General features: G+C 45.0%; 1 protein-coding gene across 2 annotated transcripts in view; it reads right to left on the bottom strand.

Moving 5' to 3' along the window:
• Nucleotides 1–19,914, bottom strand: part of SLC29A2 (solute carrier family 29 member 2) — a 180,883-nt gene extending 160,969 nt beyond the window's left edge. Inside the window, exon 1 of one of the 2 annotated variants that reach the window (XM_040409501.1) lies at nt 19,827–19,914. The gene's annotated coding sequence lies outside the window, so the exon portion shown is untranslated. The remainder of the gene's footprint in view (nt 1–19,826) is intronic. The other variant, XM_040409502.1, reaches the window with a different exon arrangement.
• Nucleotides 19,915–24,080: the final 4,166 nt, after the last annotated feature.

Genomic DNA, 24,080 nt, shown 5'->3' with positions numbered 1-24,080 from the left:
TCTTGTACAGCCGGTCATAGGCAGGATCACTTCGGGGGGGACATGCTGCATTATCGGAATAATGCAGACATTTCCGGATGGCCTCAAACCGGGGACGTGTCATGACCATACTGTACAGTGGGGTCTGGTATAGGACGTCCCCACTCCAGTATTGCCTGACACTGGGTTTTTGGACTAGACCCATATGCAGCACGAGGCCCCAAAATGTCCTCATCTCGGCTGCACTGACCGGCGTCCAGCCACCGGGTCTAGCCAAAAATGAGCCTGGGTTTTGAGCGACGAACTGTTGGGCGTACAGATTCGTCTGCTCCACCATCAGATTCACCAGTGGGTTACTGAAAAAAAAACTAAAATAGTCTATTTCAGTAAACCCCACTGTGGGAATCTGGATTCCAGGATTGCCAGCAAAATCCGGAATCTCAGGCTCAAAGTCCACTGGGGGACACCAGCTAAGTTCATCGGCAGGGGGCTCCGGTGGACTTATTTGGTGGGCCGGGAAACCAGTACGAACCCCAGGGCGGCTCGTACTAGGGTGGGCCACAGGATCCCTAGCATGTGGGGCCCCTGGCTCCGCCTGGCGGCGTCTCCGCCGCCTTGGTGGCTCATCGTCATCAGATGATGAAGGAGGATGCGGATGATAAAAGGAACGTGGGGTCATCCTCATCCTCACTGGGGCTCTCAGAGTCGGAGGCAATCTGGGCGTATGCCTCCTCGGCCGAGAACATCCGGCGGGCCATGGGTGTGTGTGCGTGTATGTGTGCGTGTGTGGAAACCTTTATTATATGTGCGTGTGTGTGGGGGCAACGGGTGTTCGCGTACTAAAAAAGGCAAAAAAAGAAAGGGCAAGTGTTAGGAAAAAAAAAGTTCAAACTTGCTGATCAGCGGTACAACGCTGATCAGCGGTCGGTGGGGTGGTGGGGCGGGCGATGCGCTAACACTGGACGGACGCTAAAAAGTGCCGGCCAGTCAGCGCACGCAGAAAAAAAAAGTGGTGGTAAGGGGGCTGGTGGTCAGGGGAGGGGGGCTGGTGGTGGGGGTCTGGTGGTGGTCTGGTGGTGGGGGGGTCTGATGGATGGATCAAAGAAAGTTTGGAAATAAAAGTTTTTTTTTTTTTTTTTTTTCTAACTAACTTTTCCCTTCTTTCCCTGCCTAACGGTGCCTCTCCCTCACTGACCCTAACCTACCTGGGTGGCGATGGGTGCAGGAGGGTGATGGATGCCGATTGTGGGGACACAGGAGCTCGTTCTGGACGGTGCTGCACGGTCAGGGTGCTGGACAGGAAGAGGAGGGGAGAGAGGAGCGCAGGAAGTTTGAATCTCGCGCCTCTCTCCCCTGCTCCAATCAGCACCCTGGACAGCGGCGTTCAGCACCAGGGCCAGCACCGCCTCTCCAAATCCTCGGACTGCGATAGGTGGTGTAAAATTACGCCACCGATCGCAGTCTTTTTCCGGTTCATCGGGTCACAGGACACCCGAATGGACCGGAAACGCAGAAAACCGCAGGTCTGAATTGACCTGCGGTTTTCTGCGATCGTCGATGCGGGGGGGTCAAATGACCCCCCCCTGCATTGTTACGGGATGCCGGCTGAATGATTTCAGCCGAAATCCCGTTCCGATTAACCCCTGGGGCGCCGGAATGCCGATTTCAAGTTAGGACGTACCGGTACGCCCTGAGTCCTTAAGGACTCGGGAAATAGGGCGTACCGATACGCCCTGCGTCCTTAAGGGGTTAAAGCCCCCCTGATGCACCCCTAGAGTAGAAACTCCAAAAAAGTGACCCCATTTTAGAAACTACGGGATAGTGTGGCAGTTTTGTTGGTACTAGTTTTCTTCAACTAGCTGATAGGCAGGAGTCCGACACCCCCTGCCTTTCTGATATTGATGACCTATCCTTAGGATTAGGTCATCAATATTAAAATCCCGGTAAACCACTTTAAAGATGTAACATTCTAAGAACCTGTGGTGCTGTGAACGCTAAAGTGAATAAGGATCCCGGAAGAGGGGTATATCTCACCCAGGTTCCTCAACTGGGTGAGATAAGTAAAGTTCCAGAGTGGTGCTGGCTTCAGCAAGGCATAGTTGCTGGAGCTATTTTGTTTATTATTTAAGGGCTGGATTTTACTTGGATTGGGAACTAGGTTGGTAGAGGGAGCTGCCAATCCACCCCTCCCATTCCAGGGCAGGTTTTCCCTAGAATGAAGGATCCCCAGGTGTAATCACCTGGGATCATTATTGGGGAGTAAAAGCCTATCCCAGACAGTCAGTCGGGGGGTGGTTGCAAACAGAGGCCAGGTGAGGCTCTGGGTGTGTGGGACCAGCCGGGCTAGGCTGAGAAACCACGAGGCTGGGACATAGCCTTGACTAACCGTGTTACAGCCTGGGGGGCTGGTATATGCTTGGCTGAGAAAGCCGGACCTGACACTGTCTGAACAGCACTCTATAGGTGAGTCAGGTATTCTACCATATGTTTAGTCAGAGCCCATCCGGGCAGGTGTTTGTTTTTCTGAGGTGCCAAATAAAAGTTTGGACCTCAAACTAAGTGTCTGGCGAAGATACTTGTGTGAATGACCCCCGGAAAAGAGCTAATAACCCACAAAACCATAACTTTATTTTTTCATTGGTATAGCTCTATAAAGGTTTTTTTTTTTATGGCACTATTTGGGGGTTTTGATTATGCATTATGTTCAGTTCTTTGCATCTATGATTTAGTCTTATAATTTTAACATGTTTTCCTATTGCAGTTGGCTCTATATAGTCTTTTTGCATTTGTCATGTGTATTGCCGACTAGTTGACCATGACCTGGAGAACAACCCAATAGGGGATATAATTAAATCACCTTAGGTGGTTTGTTTACATAAAAGCTGTCGGGGCCCTTCTAATGACCTCCCATGGAGACTGTACAATGGGGACACTACACCTTCCACATCTATTGTCTGGATGCTCCTTGCAGTGCCCTAAACAATGAATGCAGCATTCTCTGCAGAAGGGCAACAAGAAACTGCCAAAGATGCCTTCCATTCAGATATTTTAGGACTTAGGCTCCATTCACACATCCGCAATTTTGTTCCGCATTTTGCGGAACGTAATTGCGGACCCATCCACTTCTATGGGGCCGCACGATGTGCGGCCCAGCTCCGGAAATGCAGACCCACACTTCTGGGTCCGCATTTCCGTTCCCGAAAAAAATAGAACATGTCCTATTCTTGTACACAATTGCGGACAAGAATTGGCATATTCTATTAGTGCCGACGATGTGCGGTCCGCAAAACACACTACGGACGCGTGAATGGAGCCTTAAGCTAGAGTGTGACAGTGATCTTCATAGAGACCTGAATGTAGACCCTAGTTGTACCCATAAGGATAATTAAGGAAATACGCAGATTTTTGGACTATAAGACAAACCCCAGGTTTAGACAACAGAATATTAAATAAAATATTTTCTACTGAAAAGGTCAAGCTTACTAACTTTGAGCTCTTGCGTAGAGGGAGTTAATAGTTTTGGTCAGCTCCTGTTAACCTTAGTGTGTCATCTGTTTAAACCGTTTCAATGAGGAGGTAAGTTCTAGACTTGACCGCAGCGAGTCAATAGATGTCACATATCTTGACTTCTCCAAAGCATTTGATACTGTGCCACATAAAAGGTAAGTACCTAGAATGAGAATGCTTGGACTGGGAGAAAATGTCTGTATGTGGGTAAGTAACTGGCTCAGTGATAGAAAACAGAGGGTGGTTATTAACGGTACATAACTCAGATTGGTCAACGTCACTAGTGGGGTTCCACAGAGGTCAGTTTTGGGCCCTATTCTCTTCAATATATTAATGACCTTGTAGAAGGCTTGCACAGTAAAATATAAATTTTTGCTAAATACACTAAACTGTGTAAAGTAATTAAAGGGGTTATCCGATCCTGTAAACACCCCCGAAATGCCGGGTCCCTCATGCACAACATACTTACCTGATCCCCCGACGCCTGCGGATTCCTGCACGACTGCCACTTCATCTCCCCGTCGTGCAGATCACAACATATGGGGGCTGGTAATATCACATTTGATGCAAGGGAGTCACTGGTAATAGCACATTTGATGCAAGGGTGGCTGCACCCCCCCCCCCCCCATATGTTGTGCTCTGCACGATGGGGAGATGCAGCGGCAGCCATGCAGGGATCCAGAGGGACGTAGTCAAGTATGTTCTGTATGAGGGACCAGGGCATTTTGTGGGATGTTTAAAAGATTGGATAACCCCTTTAACACAAAGGAGTACAGTACTTACTACAGCATTGCTATAGATTATTGGAAGTACCGATATTATCAGCCGATATTTAGGATTTTGTACATTATCGGTAACCTTGCCAATATACCTATAATGCGTATAAAGCGAATACTAGTGAGCGCCTCCATTATGGAAGCGCGCACAAGTATGCATCGGGTGCCAGGAGGAAGCGCAGCAAGCGCTTCCGATACTCGCCCTCCCTGGTATTCTTTGATGGGGCCCACGCTGCACTGTCCTGACCTCATGCAGCGCCAGGACGTAGTGCGCGCACTATGACCTGACGCTGCACGCTGTCAGGCGACAGTGCAGCGTGGGCCGAAGAACACAGGGGAGCGAGACGCCAGACCCGGAGATGAAGAGGAGCCGCGGCGCAGGAGAGGTGAGGAGTTTTTTATTTTATTCATCTGAGGTCTGATAGGGGTTAATAAAGGTCTGATCTGAGGTCTGATAGGGGTTAATAAAGTCAGTGAGGAGGGGGGGGAAATGGTGTTTAAATTGGCATTTGGCACTAGTATATTATAAATGTAAATTATAAATTTACTACAAACTAAGAGCTTTATTAATTTATAATTTACATTCATAATATACTAGTGCTAAATGCAAATTTTCACCACCTCAGTGACTACCAACTAATATAATGTATATTATGAGATATAAATTATCGGCTATTGGCCTGAAAGTTCACAGATTATCAGTATCTGCTCTAAAAAAATCAATATCGGTCGATCCCTAGTAATATTAGGCTTGGGCTACATGGCAACATGTGTTGCGCAACAATAAGTCGTGTGACAAAAAGAGTGCAACTACATTGTGACATATCATGCGACATTCGTTGCGTGTAGTCTTAACCTTACAGATTGTGCCATGTAGCCCTAGCCTTACAGGTTAAAGTTACTAGTTTTATGGAGAAGGGTCGCTGATCCAGGGAGTTATTCTGAGTGCCTGATCGGAGTAAGGAAGGATTTTTTCCCCCTAAAATGAGAAAAATTGACTTCCATCTAATGTTGTTGTTTTTTTTTGGGGGGGGTGTCACTTTTTGTGAGTTTTACTGTAGGGGTATTTGAGAGTCTCTTCAAATTTGACATGGCAACCAAAAACCAATCCAGCAAAAGCTGCCCTGTAAAAACGATAAACATATGGGATGCTTCTGTAAACTACAGAATTAGGGTAATTAATAGGGATCGACCGATTATCGGTTTTACTGATATTATCGGCCGATATTCAGGATTTGAAAGTTATCGGTATCGGCATCTATTTTGCCGATATAGTATCTGGAACATGGATCGCGCTGCTGTCAGCGCTCTCCGTGTTCCCCTTAGCAGCACAGGGGAGAAGGAAGCAGTGTCTCCCTCCCCCCTGTGCCGCTGCCACCAATGAGAGGAGTGAAGACAAGAGGAGGGGAGGGGCTGTGACCACTGCGCCACCAATGAAGATAACTCTCATTAATTCATATACAGGAGGCGGGAGCTGGCTGCAGAATCACATAGCCGGCTCCCGACCTCTATGAGCGGTAGCTGCGATCTGCGGCAGTTAACTCAGGTGCGGCACCTGAGGGGTTATCTCAGTTATCTCATTGCCCCTCCCCCCCCTAACCCCAGTATTAATCATTGGTGGTGCAGTGCGCCCCCCCAACCAAGCCCCTTAGTATTAATCATTGGTGGCAGTGGTCACAGAGTCCTCTCACCTCCTCTTCATTGGTGGCAGTGGCAGCTTCTGATCGGAGCCCCACAGCGCAATCCTGGGGCTCTGATCGGTTACCATGGCAGCCAGGACGCTACTGAAGCCCTGATAGCCACGGTAAGCTCCATGCTGCTGTGTGCACAGAGCAGCAGGGACAGTGTGAAGTCCTATTCACCCTGATAGAGCCCTGTCAGGGTGAATAGGACAAGGGTTCTAGTCCCTAAGGGGGCTAATAGTAAAAAAAAAAAAAAAAGTATATATATTAATTATAAATGAAAAAGAAAGATTTACAAAAAAAAAATAAAAATACACGTTAACAATAAACATATTCATTTTCAGCAGATTTGTGTAGGAATTTCATTTTTCCCAAAAATATCGGTATAAATTATCAGCTATCGGCCTGAAAGTTCATAAATTATCGGTATCGGCCCTAAAAAAAAATCAATATCGGTCGATCCCTAGTAATTAATATTGCGATTTGTTTTTCTGTTAACCCTTGCCTGATAAGTAAAAAAAAAAAATAATCAAACTTTAAATCTGAAAAAAAAAGTTACATTTTTACTAGGGATCGACTGATATTAATTTTTTTGCGCCGATAATTTGTGAATTTTCAGGCCGATAGCTGATAATTTATACCGATATTCTGGTAATTTTCATTTTTGAAAAAAAAAAACCTACACAAATCTGCTGAAAATTAATATGTTTATTGTTAACGTGTATTTTTTCTTTTTTTTTTTAATCTTTCTTTCATTTATACTTAATATTTTGGTGTTTTTTTTTTTTTTTTTTTACTAACTTTTAGCCCCCTTAGGGACTAGAACCCTTGTCCTATTCACCCTGATAGATCGCTATTAGGGTGAATAGGAGCTCACACTGTCCCTGCTGCTCTGTGCTTTGTGCACACAGCAGCATGGAGCTTACTATGGCAGCCAGGGCTTCAATAGCGTTCTGGCTGCCATGGTAACCGATCGGAGCCCCAGGCTTACACTGCTGGGGCTCCGATTGGAGGAGCAGGGGAGAGGGGATCCTGTGGCCACTGCCACCAATGTTTTTAATACTGGGGTGGAGGTGGGGGGCGCACTGCGCCACCAATGATTAATACTTGGGGGCTTGGGGGGGGCGCACTGCGCCACCAATGAAGAGAAATCTCTCATTAATTCATATACAGGAGGCGGGAGCTGGCTGCAGAATCACATAGCCCCCTCCCGACCTCTATGAGCGGTAGCTGCGATCTGCGGCAACTGAGGGGTTAACTACCGCAGATCGCAGCTACCGCTCATAGAGGTCGGGAGGGGGCTATGTGATTCTGCAGCCTGTATAAGAATTAATGAGAGATTTCTCTTCATTGGTGGCGCAGTGGCCACAGCCCCGCCCCTTCTCTTGTCCTCCTTCCTCTCAATGGCTGCAGCGGCAGCAGCACAGGGGGGAGGGAGACACTGCTTCCTTCTCCCCTGTGCTGCTGAGGGAACACGGAGAGTGCTGTTAGCAGCGCAATCCTTGTTCCCCATGCGTTATCGGAATATCGGCAAAATACTGAATATTGGCCGATAATATGTAAACTGCTGTATGACCAAACGTCAGGGCGCAGAAGGAAAGGAACGCTGTATGGTTTCTGGAAGGCAGATTTTGATAGCCTTTTTTTTGGGCCCCATGTCCCATTTGAAGCCTCCCTGATGCACCCCTAGAGTAGAAACGCCATAAAAGCAACCCAATCTAAGAAACTATACCCCTCAAGGTATTCAAAACTGATTTTAGAAACTTTATTAATCCTTTAGGTGTTCCTCAACAGTTTATGGCAAATGGAGATGAAATTTCAGAATTTCTATTTTTGGTAACGTTGCCTCACAAAAATGTAATATAGATAAACCAAAAATCATATGTACCCTAAAATTAGTCCCAACAAAACTGTCACCTTATCCCATAGTTTCCAAAATGGGGTAACTTTTATGGAGTTTCTACTATAGGGGTGCATCAGGGGGGCTTCAAATGGGACATTGTGTAAATAAACCAGTCCAGCAAAATCTGCCTTCCAAAAACCACACATCGCACCTTTCCCTCTACGCCCTACCATGTGCCCGTACAGTAGTTTACGGCCACATATGGGGTGTTTCTGCAAACAGAATCGGGGCAATATATATAGCATTTTGTTTGGCTGTTAACCCTTGCTTTGTTACTGGAAAAAATGGATTAAAATGAAATTTGAGAATTAAAATTTTGGGGCAAATTTTCCATCTCCATTTGCCAATAACTCTTGTGAAACACCTAAAGGGTTAACGACATTTGTAAAATCAGTTTTGAATACCTTGAGGGGTGTAGTTTATAGATTGGGGTCATTTTTTGGGTGGTTTCTATTATGTAAGCCTCACAAAGTGACTTCAGACCTGAACTGGTCCCTAGAAATCGGGTTTTTGAAAATTTCAAGATTTGCTTCTAAACTTCTAAGCCTTGTAACGTCCCCAAAAACTAATGTCAATCCCAAAATGATCCAAACATGAAGTAGACATAAGGGGAATGTAAAGTAATCACTCTTTTTGGAGGTATTACTATGTATTATAGAAGTAGAGAAATTAAAACTTGGAAATTTGCAATTTTTTCCAAATTGTGGGTAAATTTGGTATTTTTATAAAAAAAATGTTTTTTTTTTAACTTAATTTTACCAGTGTCAAAGCACAGTATGTGACAAAAAAACTGTCTGCATAATTCAAAGCGTTTTAAAAAGTTATCACCACTTAAAGTGACACTGGTCAGATTTGCAAAAAATGGCCTGGTCCTTAAGGTGAATTATGGCTGTGTCCTTAAGGAGTAGTGTTGAGCGAACTTGTGTTTTAAGTTCGGGTTCGGGTTATCGAAGTATCCCGTTATGGATTTCGCTACCACGGACCATAACGGAATTTAGAATCCATAAAGGGATACTTCTATAACCTGAACCCGAACTTTAGACGCTGAACTTAAAACACAAGTTCGCTCAATACTATTAACCGCCTCCAGACCGCCTAACGCAGGATCGCGTTCCGGAGGCGGCAGCTCCAGACAGTCACGCATATACGCGTCATCTCGCGAGACGCGAGATTTCCTGTGAACGGATCGGGAGGTAAGCGAATGGACCTCCAGCCTGCCAGCGGCGATCGTCCGCTGGCAGGCTGTAGATGCGATTTTTTTAACCCCTAACAGGTATATTAGACGCTGTTTTGATAACAGCGTCTAATATACCTGCTACCTGGTCCTCTGGTGGTCCCTTTTGCTTGGATCGACCACCAGAGGACACAGGCAGCTCAGTAATAAGTAGCACCAAACACCACTACACTACACCCCCCACCCCCCCGTCACTTATCGACCCCTTATTAACCCCTGATCACCCCATATAGACTCCTTGATCACCCCCCTGTAAGGCTCCATTCAGACGTCTGTATGTCTTTTACGGATCCACGGATACATGGATCGGATCCGCAAAACACATACGGACGTCTGAATGGAGCCTTACAGGGGGGTGATCAATGGCAGGGGGGTGATCACCCCATATAGACTCCCTGATCACCCCCCTGTAAGGCTCCATTCAGACTTTTTTTGGCCCAAGTTAGCGGAAATTGTAAGAAAAAAAAACAGTCTCATATTCCACTAACTTGTGTCAAAAAATAAAATAAAATCTCACATATATAAATACCCCACATGTGACCCCATTTCGGAAAGAAGACACCCCAAGGTATTCCGTGAGGGGTATATTGAGTCCACGAAAGATTAAAATTTTTGTCCCAAGTTAGCGGAAAGGGAGACTTTGTGAGAAAAAAAAAATTTAAAAAATCAATTTCCGCTAACTTGTGCCCAAATATTTTTTTTTCTATGAACTCGCCATGCCCCTCATTGAATACCTTGGGGTGTCTTCTTTCCAAAATGGGGTCACATGTGGGGGAATTTATACTGCCATGGCATTTTAGGGGCCCTAAAGCGTGAGAAGAAGTCTGGGATCCAAATGTCTAAAAATGCCCTCATAAAAGGAATTTGGGCCCCTTTGCGCATCTAGGCTGCAAAAACGTGTCACACATGTGGTATCTCCGTACTCAGGAAAAGTTGGGCAATGTGTTTTGGGGTGTCATTTTAAATATACCCATGCTGGGTGAGATAAATATCTTGGTCAAATGCCAACTTTGTATAAAAAAAATGGGAAAAGTTGTCTTTTGCCAAGATATTTCTCTCACCCAGCATGGGTATATGTAAAATGACACCCCAAAACACATTCCCCAACTTCTCCTGAGTACGGAGATACCAGATGTGTGACACTTTTTTTGCAGCCTAGGTGGGCAAAGGGGCCCATATTCCAAAGAGCACCTTTCGGATTTCACCGGTCATTTTTTACACATTTTGATTTCAAACTCCTTACCACACATTTGGGCCCCTAGAATGCCAGGGCAGTATAACTACCCCACAAGTGACCCCATTTTGGAAAGAAGACACCCCAAGGTATTTCGTGATGGGCATAGTGAGTTCATGGAAGTTTTTATTTTTTGTCACAAGTTAGTGGAATATGAGACTTTGTAAGGGAAAAAAAAAAAAAAATCATCATTTTCCGCTAACTTGTGACAAAAAATATAAAATTTTAGGAACTCGCCATTCTCCTCACGGAATACTTCGGGGTGTCTTCTTTCCAAAATGGGGTCACTTGTGGGGTAGTTATACTGCCCTGGCATTTTCCAGGGGCCCTAATGTGTGGTAAGTAGGTAAATGACCTGTGAAATCCTAAAGGTGCTCTTTGGAATGTGGGCCCCTTTGCCCACGTAGGCTGCAAAAAAGTGTCACACATGTGGTATCGCCGTATTCAGGAGAAGTTGGGGAATGTGTTTTGGGGTGTCTTTTTACATATACTTATGCAGGGTGAGAGAAATATCTCGGCAAAAGACAACTTTTCCAATTTTTTTTATACAAAGTTGGCATTTGACCAAGATATTTATCTCACCCAGCATGGGTATATGTAAAATGACACCCCAAAACACATTGCCCAACTTCTCCTGAGTACGGCGATACCACATGTGTGACACTTTTTTGCAGCCTAGATGCGCAAAGGGGCCCACATTCATTTTATGAGGGCATTTTTAGACATTTGGATCCCAGACTTCTTCTCACGCTTTAGGGCCCCTAGAATGCCAGGGCAGTATAAATACCCCACATGTGACCCCATTTTGGAAAGAAGACACCCCAAGGTATTCAATGAGGGGCATGGCGAGTTCATAGAATTTTTTTTTTTTTGGCACAAGTTAGCAGAAATTGATTTTTTTTTTTTTTTTTTCTCACAAAGTCTCCCTTTCCGCTAACTTGGGACAAAAATTTAAATCTTTCATGGACTCAATATGCCCCTCACGGAATACCTTGGGGTGTCTTCTTTCCGAAATGGGGTCACATGTGGGGTATTTATACTGCCCTGGCATTCTAGGGGCCCTAAAGCGTGAGAAGAAGTCTGGAATATAAATGTCTAAAAAATTTTACGCATTTGGATTCCGTGAGGGGTATGGTGAGTTCATGTGAGATTTTATTTTTTGACACAAGTTAGTGGAATATGAGACTTTGTAAGAAAAAAATATATAATTTCCGCTAACTTGGGCCAAAAAAATTTCTGAAAGGAGCCTTACAGGGGGGTGATCAATGACAGGGGGGTGATCAGAGAGTCTATATGGGGTGATCACCACAGTCATTGATCACGCCCCTGTAAGGCTCCATTCAGACGTCCGTATGCGTTTTGCGGATCCGATCCATCTATCAGCGGATCCGTAAAAATCATGCGGACGTCTGAATGGAGCTTTACAGGGGTGTGATCAATGACAGGGGGGTGATCAGGGAGTCTATATGGGGTGATCACCACAGTCATTGATCACGCCCCTGTAAGGCTCCATTCAGACGTCCGTATGCGTTTTGCGGATCCGATCCATCTATCAGTGGATCCGTAAAAATCATGCGGACGTCTGAATGGAGCTTGACAGGGGGGTAATCAATGACAGGGGGGTAATCAATGACAGGGGGGTAATCAATGACAGGGGGGTAATCAATGACAGGGGGGTAATCAATGACAGGGGGGTCTATATGGGGTGATCACCACAGTCATTGATCACGCCCCTGTAAGGCTCCATTCAGACGTCCGTATGCGTTTTGCGGATCCGATCCATCTATCAGCGGATCCGTAAAAATCATGCGGACGTCTGAATGGAGCTTTACAGGGGTGTGATCAATGACAGGGGGGTGATCAATGACAGGGGGGTGATCAGGGAGTCTATATGGGGTGATCACCACAGTCATTGATCACGCCCCTGTAAGGCTCCATTCAGACGTCCGTATGCGTTTTGCGGATCCGATCCATCTATCAGTGGATCCGTAAAAATCATGCGGACGTCTAAATGGAGCTTTACAGGGGTGTGATCAATGACAGGGGGGTAATCAATGACAGGGGGTGATCAGGGAGTCTATATGGGGTGATCAGGGGTGAATAAGGGGTTAATAAGTGACGGGGGGGAGGGGGGTGTAGTGTAGTGGTGCTTGGTCCAACATATTACTGAGCTACCTGTGTCCTCTGGTGGTCGATCCAAACAAAGGGGACCACCAGAGGACCAGGTAGCAGGTATATTAGACGCTGTTATCAAAACAGCGTCTAATATACCTGTTAGGGGTTAAAAAAATCACATCTCCAGCCTGCCAGCGAACGATCGCCGCTGGCAGGCTGGAGATCCACTCTCTTACCTTCCGTTCCTGTGAGCGCGCGCGCCTGTGTGCGCGCGTTCACAGGAAATCTCGCGTCTCGCGAGAGGACGCGCCGGCGCGTCCAGTCGGAATCAATCAACCACCTCCAGGACGCGTCGCTGCGTACGGCGGTCCGGAGGTGGTTAAGGACCAGTACAGGTCTGAAGTCACTTTGTCAGGCTTACATGATAGAAAACACCCAAAAATGACCCCATTCTAAAACTACACCCCTTAAGGTATTCAAAACCGATTTTACAAACGTCGTTAACCCTTTGTGTTCCACAAGAATTAATGGAAAATAGAGATACAATTTCAAAATTTCACTTTTTTGGCAGATTTTCGATTTTAATATTTTTTTTCCCAGTTACAAAGCAAGGGTTAACAGCCAAACAAAACTCAATATTTATGGCCCCGATTCTGTAGTTTACAGAAACACCCCATATGTGGTCGTAAACTGCTGTACGGGCACACAACAGGGCGCAGAAGGAAAGGAACGCCATACGGTTTTTGGAAGGCAGATTTTGCTGGACTGTTTTTTTTTTTTTTTTTACACCATGTCCCATTTGAAGCCCCCCTGATGCACCCCTAGAGTAGAAACTCCAAAAAAGTGATCCCATTTTAGAAACTACCGGATAAGGTGGAAGTTTTGTCGGTACTAGTTTAGGGTACATATGATTTTTGGTTGCTCTATATTACACTTTATGAGGCAAGGTAACAAGAAATAGCTGTTTTGGCACTGTTTTATTTTTTATTTTTTTATTTACAACATTCATGTGACAGGTTAGATCATGTGGTATCTTTATAGAGCAGGTTGTCACGGACACGGCGATACCTAATATGTAAACAATTTTTTTTATTTATGTAAGTTTTACAGAATGATTTCATTTTTGAAACAAAAAAAAAAAATCATGTTTTAGTGTCTCCATAGTCTGAGAGACATTTTTTTTTTTAGTTTTTGGGCGATTATCTTAGGTAGGGTCACATTTTTTACGGGATGAGATGACTGTTTGATTGGCACTATTTTGGGGTGCATATGACTTTTTGATCGCTTGCTATTACACTTTTTGTGATGTAAGATGACTAAAAATTGCTTTTTTTACAGCGCTTTTTTTTTTTTTTTTTTTACAGTGTTCATCTGAGGGGTTAGGTCATGTGATATTTTATAGAGCCGGTTGATACGGACGCGACGATACCTAATATGTCTACTTTTTTTCCCCCCTATTTTTTACCAATTTTTTTTTAACTTTATTTGGGGAAAATGACGTTTGTTTATTTTTACTTGAAAACTTAATTTTTTTAACTTATTTCTTGTCCCACTTTGGGACTTCAACTTTTGGGGGTCTAATCCCTTTTACAATGCATTCCAATACTTCTGGATCTCATAGGCACGTCACAGGAAGGCATCGTGCTGCCTTCCATGCCATCGGGTCCCCCCTGCAGTCGCATGGGGACCCGATGGAACCTGCACCCGCCGCACCATTGAAAAGCCGCAAACCGCAGGTCTGAATTGGCCTGCGGTTAGCGGCGATCGCCGACACGGGGGGGGGGGGGGGGGTCACGGGGACCCCCCCCTCGCATTTAGCCAAGGTGCATGCTCAATGATTTAAGTAGGCACCGGGTTCCGATCACCGCCTGCCGCCCTGTGTCGCAACACCGCCTGCCGCCGCCTGTACGCCCTGTGTCCGTAACAGGTTAAATATGTTAAAAGAGCTGTCCAGGCTTGGAATGAGCCTTGCACTTTTCTTCTGAAACAGAACCTTGTCAATGGGCTGAGTCTTGGATTGCAGATCACCATACACTTCAGTTAAGCGGGGGCCATAATTCCAGGCCCCCATGAACAAGAGGTACGCTGTTTTTAGAAAAAAACTGATTATTAATTCTAATCCAGAATAACACTGTTAGGCTACATTCATGGTTTTCCACTTTAAAAATCAACTACTTAAGGCTACATACACACGACTATTGTTCTGGTCCGCATCCGAGCCGCAGTTTTTGCGGCTTGGGTGCGGACCCATTCACTTCAATTCGGCCGCTCCGTTACGTAGCCCGGCAAAAAAAATATAACATGTCCTATTCTTGCCCGTTTTGCGGACAAGAATAGGCATTTCTACAATGCATTTCTGCAAATTGCGGAAGGCACACGGATGGCTTCCGTGTTTTGCGGACCGCAAAAAACGGAACGGTCGTGTGCATGAGGCCTAAGGCTACTTTCACACTAGTGGCAGCCTTCTCCGGCAGGCTGTGGTGTTCCATTCAGTGCTTCTGTTCCGAAAAAGATAGAACTTGTTCTATCTTTTTGCGGAACGGACGGATCGCAGACCCCATTCAAGTGAATGGGTCTGCATCGCAGCACGAGCACAAGCATAGGCGTCGCTACGGGGGGGGGGGGGGAATTGCCCCCCTAGGTTATTCCTTGCCCCCCACCACCACTGACAGTGGCATAGCATGGGGGGTCGTTGTCCCGGGCGCAAAATTGCAGGGGGCGCCAGGCAGCAGGAATTTCAATGTCTGCCATGGGAGCTTATGTCTCAGCCTCATAGGCTTCAGGTCACTTGCCTGAAGCCTATGAGGCAGTAGAGCAGTGCAGGAAATCGCGATTACCTCACCATGACCTCCTGCGCCGGGTCTCGCGTGATGACGAGGTGCAGGAGGTCACGGTGATGTGTTTGTGACCGCCTGCACCGGGACACTTGAAAACAGGCCAGAAGCGGCGACAGAGTAAGTAAGAGAGGTAAGTATTTATTGTTTTAAATCGGCAGGCCATGGACTGGGGGCACTATAGGGGTGGGGGACATTATACAAAGGAGGCAATCATATATGGAAAGGATGGGGGCCATTATTACAATAATAATACAGAGAGGGCATAATTATTACAATAATACAGGGGGGCCAGTATATATTAAAATAATACAGAGGGCATTATACATATGGGCACTACGGGGGGAGGTTAGGTCTTTTATCTAGTGGCACTACAGAGGGTCATTTTAACTACATGGGGCACTGCAGCGGCTCTTTATAAATACTTGAACCACTATAAGAGGTATTACAACTACTGCAGACAGTATAGGGGACTTTATTACTACTGCATGCTCTTATAGAGGGGTCTTGTGTTACTGCTGGGGCATCATTATTGAGCACATATTAATGGGGATACTATCGGAGGTAATGTGGAGCAGTGTTCCTCAACTTCAGCCCATCTGCCGGTCATGATTTGAGCGTATCCCACAGAATGAATACCTGTGGTAAGTCCTAATGCATGGACACTAATTGTATCATCTTTTCAATACTAAAGAAATCCTGAGCACATGAGCAGTAGGTGGGCCCTGAGGACTGGAGTTGAGGAACCCTTCTGTAGGGAACACTATTACCATTAAAGGTGTTCTGCACTGTTTTAACTGATGATCTATCCTCTGAATAAATCATCAGCATCTGATCGGCAGGGGTCTGACACCCGGGACCCCCGCTGATCAGCTATTTGAGAAGGCAGCGGTGCTCCAGCAGCGGCGCTCCAGCAGCGCCGCGGCCTTCTCACTGTTTACCGCTGGCCGAGTGACGTCACGACTAGTATCAACTAGCGTAGGCGGGGCTAAGCTCCATTCAAAGGAACGGAGCTTAGCCGCGCCCAGGCTAGTTGATACTAGTCGTGATGTCAGTGGGCCAGCGGTAAACAGTGAGAAGGCCGCGGCGCTGCTGGAGCACCTCTGCCTTCTCAAACAGCTGATCGGGCGGGGGTCCCGGGTGTCGGACCCCCGCCGATCAGATGCTGATAATCTATCCAGAGGATAGATCATTAGTTAAAAGAAAGTGCAGAACCCCTTTAAGGACAGTTTGGGAGCATATTATAATGGGGGACTATTTGAATGGAACTAGCTCAGTATTGGAGGTAGCAGCAGGATGACAGTGTTTAGGTACCAGGAAGGAGAGGATAATAGTAAACTGAGGAATCTAAAAAAAATATATAAAATCTGTGAAACTCTGCAGAGACGAGACACAGCTGAAAGAAGGTGTCATGGCGGTCTATTCTCCGAATGAAGACATTGAGGAAAGTCTACATGACAGGAGATGTCATTGGATATAAGAGGTATGTGCTACTGTATTCTCCTGTATATTTCGTAGCAATATATGTAATGTCCATCCAAACATCTGTTTCACAGTAGGGTAGGGGGGTATATAGAATTTGGCCCACATTGCCTCAGCCTGATTAGCACTTACAAACAGGCAGCAGATTTGCATTGTCTACACTCCATAGCTGAAGGACCTTCAATGACGTCATGTGATCTTTTCAGCAGTGGAAGTGGAGGTAGGACCTGTGATAAGGTCACAGTCATATGACCAGTGCAGAAAGAGGCAGCGTTCAGCAGTGATGTCATGGAATGAATTTAAGTGCCAGAGAAATGCTGGAAGATGTGGTTCTCCCCTTTTAAACCTCCTCCTTGCTTAGTGGGAGGGAAATATGTTATTTAACTGGGACTGTATGTTAGAGGGGCTGAAGGGAGGGGTGTCAGTTACATAGGACAGTATGTTATAGAAGACTATAAGAAAGATATGTTTTTTACATGGGACTGGATATTTTAGAAGACTGGAGGGTAAGCAATGATGTTATTTATATGGGACTATGTGTTGGAGGTAGAGTTGTTGCGATACCAAATTTTTTATTCGGTTTCGATACCATGAAAAAGTATTGCGATACTCTATACCATTCGATACCACGCGAAAAAAAAATACCAAAAAAAGCCACATGCATTTCGTATTTTAAAAAATGGCGAATCGCGCAGTATTTTATTTTATTTTTTCTGTTCCGGCGTTCACCGCATAGATTTTTTTATATTTTAATAGTTCTGACTTTTCTGACGTGGCGATATGTAATATGTTTATTATTTATACATTTTATATGTGAAATTGGGAAAGGGGGTGATTCATACTTAATATTTTGGTGGGGATTTTTTTTACACTTTTTTTTATTTAATAACTTTTCCCCCTTAGGAGCTAGAACCTGGGATTTTTTTCATCCCTTGTCCTATTCACCCTGATAGAGCTCTATCAGGGTGAATAGGACGTCACACTGTCCCTGCTGCTCTGTGCACACAGCATCAGGGATGTTACCATGGCAGCCAGGGCTTCAGTAGTGTCCTGGCTGCCATGGTAACCGATCGGAGCCCCAGGATTACACAGCTGGGGCTCCGATCATAAGCTGCCACTGTGCCACCAATGAGAAGGGGAGGGGACCCTGTGGCCACTGCCACCAATGTTTTAAAACTGGGGGGGTTGAGAGGGGACCCGCGCACTGTGCCACCAATGATTTTAATGGGGTGGGGGCGCCACCAATGATAATTACCCTTTAATACAGGAGGCGGGTACTGGTAGATCAGCGGCAGTTAACCCCTCAGGTGCCACACCTGAGGGGTTAACTGCCGCTGATCGCAGCTCCCTGTCAGTGGCAGGGTGCCGGCAATGCGATACTGCTGCCGCCTCCTGTATTATGTGTTAAACTCTACTTTTCCTGGGTCCAGACTTTAAGTATTAGGCTGTGCCCCATTACTGTCTCCTCTCCTGCTCCACATGCTAATTACTATCGGAGCGATGGGGAGGAGACATCAGCTTCTCTAGTGGACGCCCACTAGAGAAGCTGATGTCTCCCCATCGCTCCGATAGTAATTAGCATGTGGAGCAGGAGAGGAGACAGTAATGGGGCACAGCGGGCGAACGGAGCGTCTCTGTGTAGCCTAATACTTAAAGTCTGGACCCGCACAGCGGGCGAACGATGCGGCGCCCAGGAATAATGGTGAGTGCTGGGACATCGCAGTGCACCGCTCTGTGTAGGAAAAGTCGTATTATTGGTGGCGCAGTGCGCCCGCCCCTCTCTTCTCATTGGTGGCAGCGGCAGTACAGGGGGAGGGAGAGACTGCTTCCTTCTCCCCTGTGCTGCTGAGAGAACATGAGGGCGCCGACAGCAGGGTATCGAAAAAATGGAAATCCCGGTATCGTATCGATACCGGGACACAAGTATCGATTGGGTATCGAAATTTCGATACCCACAACAACCCTAGTTGGAGGGGGGTGAAGGAGGGGATTTAAGTTATTTACATGGGACTGTATGTTATAGAGAATTGTAAGGAAGAAAAGTTATTTACATGGGACTGTAGGGAGAGGACTGGTGTTATTTACATGAGACTGCATAGTATAGAAGACTGAAGGGAGAGGAGTGAAGTTATTTACATGGGACTGCATGGTATAGAAGACTGTAACGACGATAGGTTATTTACATGGGACTGTATCATATAGAAGACTGGTGGGAGAAGACTGGTGTTATTTACATGGACTGCGTGGTATAGAAGACTGGAGGAAGAGGACAGGCATTATAATTTATGGGGGCACTACAGAGATGATTATATAACTCCGGGGGGGGGGGGGACGGCAGGAGGTATTATAATTACAGGGGGCACTGCAGGGAACATTATAAATACTGTGGGCAGTGGTGGAGGGCATTACTACTAGTGAGGGCTCTATAGAAGTGCCTTATAGATTATAAGAGGTGCCCTATAGGGAGGCTTATTAGTACTGAGGGCACTGTAGGGAGCTTTATTACCACTGGAGATACTATTTGGGGGTTGCTTCCGCCTGGCAGTGAGCCCGGTGATGTCACTGGCACTAATCGACATGCTTTAGCGCTGCCTCAGCCTGTAAAATGTCTAGGGCAGCGCTAAAGCCACCCATCAGTGCCAGTCTTTGTTGGGCCCATGTTCATATATGCCTGCATTATTGAGAAAAAAATATATTAAAAAAAGTACATCCTTTGCACAGGGGCCTTTTGCTGCCTGTGTCTGCCCCTGACTAGTCCCAACCTCTGGAACCTTGATGATCAGAACCTAGTGGTAATGGAGCAATACTGCACATCTGTGAGGGCTACAATACTAGGAAAACAGTCCCATAAATGTGAATGAAGCAAGCCCTCCAATCACACAGAGGGGACTTCTGACTGGTGGAGGTCCTAGCCATTATGTATTGCCTGCCCTGTGCATAGGTGGAAAACACTGATCATTCAGCGGTGAATGGACACAAAGAAATTCACAATAAACTAAAGCTCAATGAAACAACTCTAAGCACAAACTAGTATACACTAAACACTTCGCCCTTGAGTGGAGAAGCGATCGATCACTGACCTGCCCACTCAGCCTACAGTCATGGCTGCCAGCTCCTCAGCACATGTGCTTCTTTTCCAGAAGTGCCTCCACTCACGGTAAATCCCGCCCTGCATTGCCACCCGCAGTAACAAGCTGCTAATGTATGCCTGAACACGTGACAATATGAGCACAGGAGGGAAGGCTAACAGAGTGACGGCACCGCACTGCTGCCCGCCATACACGTAGCTCACAGCCTGCTGCTGGAGAGCCCTTCTAGTGCACGCTCTTCAGTCTCTATGCAAAGGTGGCGATATAGCGGCCGGGAGTAGAAAGAAAAAAAAAAAGGCGCGATCATAATTCCCGCGTTCTAGAGTCACCACACACAGGAAAATGTATTGTACCACCTCAGACTGTAGCTCCTGTCACTGACCGCTAGAACTTCATGTGGCCACATGGTGAAAGGTGGAGAACCTGAGGTGCACACCATGTCTGGGTTATGAGGCTGAGTTGGTTTCTTATTCTATCATTTGTAATTGTTTTTTGTTTTGTTTTATTGTGTTTTTAGATGAATTTTGAGGAGACTTTATTGCCAGTAAAAAAAAAAGTTCAAATGAGTATTAAAATGGAATTGAGGGGCACAAAAATAGGCATCAAAGGGAGCACAAAAAGTGATGAAAGGATTTGGGGCCAGTGATGTCGCACTGCCAACATACAGAAGGTGATGCTTTGCATCATATACAGCTTAGATCAGCCTGGCCTCAACAGGCTCTGGACACAAGAACTGGCATTAAAGAAGGCAAACTCACTCTTTTTACTGATTTGAATAAGTAGCTCGTGTTTTTAAAGGGTTAAATGAATTTGGGCCCCCCTGACCTCATACTGCAACCCTACAGAAGGTTATGCCCTGCATCATATACATTTAAATGGCCTGAATACACTTTAACCTGTTGGGGATACATGACATACAGTACAGACCAAAAGTTTGGACACACCTTCTCATTTAAAGAGTTTTCTTTATTTTCATGACTATGAAGGCATCAAAACTATGAATTAACACATGTGGAATTATATACAGTTGTGTTCAAAATTATTCAACCCCCAATGCTGTAAAGGTTTTTAGGGAATTTAGTGTACATTTGTAATTGTGTTCAGAATGAAATCTTACAAGGACTTTTTAAAGAACCAAATGCAACTAAAATGACATCAATTGTTTTTGTAATACAGTATTAAATGTTTTTTTTTGTGATTTCTTCATTGACACAATTATTCAACCCCTTAAAGACTACCACTCTTACCACTTTCCGTCCGCCCATAGGATATAAATGTCCTATGGGTGGATCTCTATTTCTGAACGCACGTTTTAAAACGTCCGTTCAGAAAGTGCAGCTGCACGCTAATCGTGCAGCTGCTGATCGGGTTGCCCGCTGTCCGTGACAGCAGGGCAACCCAGAGAGAAGGCAGGGACAGTGCCCAGGTGTCCCTGCCTTCTGGATCGCTGCATACACAGCGCTCATCGAGCACTGTGTATGCAGAGCAGGAAGCGCTTCCTGTTCCGGCCCGGCGGTCATGTGACCGGAGAGTGCAGGGGCTGTGTGAGGTCTTTCACAGACCTTGATCAGCCCTGCTCTGAGGCTGTACAGCTCAGAATTATGCTGTACAGCCTCTCTGGGGGCTGTATTTTTTCTGTAACTGGCGCTACTATGTCAGCCCCAGTTACAGGAGAAATCAACAGTGAAAAGAAAAAGTGAAGCAAATGTCCCCCAGAGGTCTTGTATGACCTTATGGGGGACGAAAAGTGTAAAATAAAATATGAAAAAATAAAATAAAAAAAAGTTTCACATGTAAAAAAAAAAAAGTCCCCAAGTAAGGAATAAATTTTTTTTTTTAAAAATAGAAAAAGTAAAATAGACATATTTGGTATTGCCGCGTCCGTAAAAACCAGCTCTATAAAAATATCACATGAGCTAACCCCTCAGGTGAACACCGTAAAAAAAAAAAAACTGTCAAAACAAGCAATTTTTGTCACCTTGCATCACAAAAGGTGCAACACCAAGTGATCAAAAACGCGTATGTCCCACAAAATGGTACCAATAAAACCGTCACCTCATCCTGCAAAAAATGAGCCCCTACATAAGAAAATCTCTCAAAAAATAAATAAACTATAGCTCTCAGAACATGGACACATTCAAACATAATTTTTTTGTTTCAAAAATGCTATTATTGTGTAAAACTTTAATAAATGGGAAAAAGTATACATATTAGGTATCGCCACGTCCGTAGCAATCTGCTCTATAAAAATGTCACTTGACTGAACCCCTCAGGTGAACGCTGTAAAAATAAATAAATAGAAACTGTGCTAAAACAACCAATTTTTTGGTCACCTTGCCCCATAAAGTGTTATAATGAATGATCAAAAAATCATATGTACCCAAAAATAGTACTAATAAAACTGGCACCTTATCCCCTAGTTTCCAAAATGGGGTCACTTCTTGGGAGTTTCTACTGTAAGGGTGCATCAGGGGGCTTCAAATGGGATATGGCATCTAAAAACCATGTGGAGTTTCCTTTCTTCTGCACCCTGCCGTGTGCCCATACAGCAGTTTATGACCACATGTGGGGTGTTTCTGTAAACCGCAGAATCTGGGTAATAAATATTGAGTTTTGTTTGGCTGTTAACCATCTATGTGTTAAAGAAAAAATTGGATTAAAATGGAAAATCTGCCAAAAAAGTGAAATTTAAAAATGTGATCTCCATTTTCCTTTAATTCTTGTGGAACGCCTAAAGGGTTAACAAAGTTTGTAAAATCGGTTTTGAATACCTTGAGGGGTGTAGTTTCTACAATGGGGTCATTTATGGGGGTATCCACTATGTAGGCCCCACAAAGTGACTTCAGACCTGAACTTGTCCTTAAAAAGTGGGTTTTGGCAATTTTCTTAAAAATTTGAAGAATTGCTTCTAAACTTCTAAGCCTTCTAACGTCCTAAAAAAATAAAATTACATTTCCAAAATGATGCCAACATAAAGTAGACATATGGGGAATGTTAAGTAATAAATATTTTATGAGGTATCACTTTGTTTTAAAAGCAGAGAAATTGAAATTTAGAAAATTGCGAATTTTTCAAATTTTTGGGTAAATTTGGGATTTTTTCATAAATAAAGGTGTTATATTTTGACTCAAATTTATGACTATCATGAAGTACAATGTGTCACGAGAAAACAATCTCTGAATGACTTGGATAAATAAAGGCGTTTCAAAGTTATTACCACATAAAGTGAGATATGTCAGTTTTGCAAAATTAGGCCTGGTCAGGAAGGGGGCAAATGGCCCAGATGGCAAGTGGTTAAGAACAGAGGTTCATTCAAGTGTTTTCGATCAGGTATTGAAAACACCTGTGGATGTCAAGGAGCAGCAATCAAGCATAATAAGCACCAATTAGGCAGATTTAAAAGGACTGTGATACTCAGCTCCTTCTAGACATTTACTGGTGTGTTTACAAACCTGGTGAAGTCAAGAGAATGGTCCAGGAAGACAAGAGAAGAGGTGATTTCTCTTCACAGGAAGGGCAATGGCTATAAGAAGATTGCAAAGATGTTAAACATACCAAGAGACACCATAGGAAGCATCATTCACAAATTCAAGGCAAAGGGCACTGTTGAAACGCTACCTGGTCGTTGCAGAAAGAAGATGCTGACTTCGATTGCTGTGCGCTACCTGAAGCGCAAAGTGGAGAAAGTCCCCATGTGACTGCTGAGGAACTGAATAAAGATTTGTCAGATGTGGGTACTGAAGTTTCAGCTCAGACAATAAGGCGCACACTGCGTAATGAAGGACTCCATGCCAGAACTCCCTTGCTGTCTCCAAAGAATAAGAAGAGTCGACTGCAGTATGCCAAAAGTCATGTGGACAAACCACAAAAGTTTTGGGATAGTGTTCTGTGGACTGATGAAACAAAATTAGAACTGTTTGGGCCCATGGATCAACGCTATGTTCGGAGGAGGAAGAACAAGGCCTATGAAGAAAAGAACACCTTGCCTACTGTGAAGCATGGCGGGAGGTCAATCATGCTTTGGGGCTGTTTGCTTCTACAGGTACAGGGAAGCTTCAGCGTGTGCAAGGTACCATGAATTCTCTTCAGTACCAGGAGATATTGGATGAAAATGTGATGCAGTCCGTCACAAACCTGAGGCTTGGGAGACGTTGGACCTTTCAACAGGACAATGATCCCAAGCATACCTCCAAGTCCACTAGAGCATGGTTGCAGATTAAAGGCTGGAACATTTTGAAGTGGCCA

The sequence above is a fragment of the Bufo bufo genome, chromosome 10, assembly GCF_905171765.1.
Source record: "Bufo bufo chromosome 10, aBufBuf1.1, whole genome shotgun sequence".
In the NCBI taxonomy this organism is placed as follows: domain Eukaryota; kingdom Metazoa; phylum Chordata; class Amphibia; order Anura; family Bufonidae; genus Bufo; species Bufo bufo.
The sequence above is the reverse complement of the archived record's forward strand: the minus strand, read 5'-3'. Positions and strand labels throughout refer to the sequence as shown.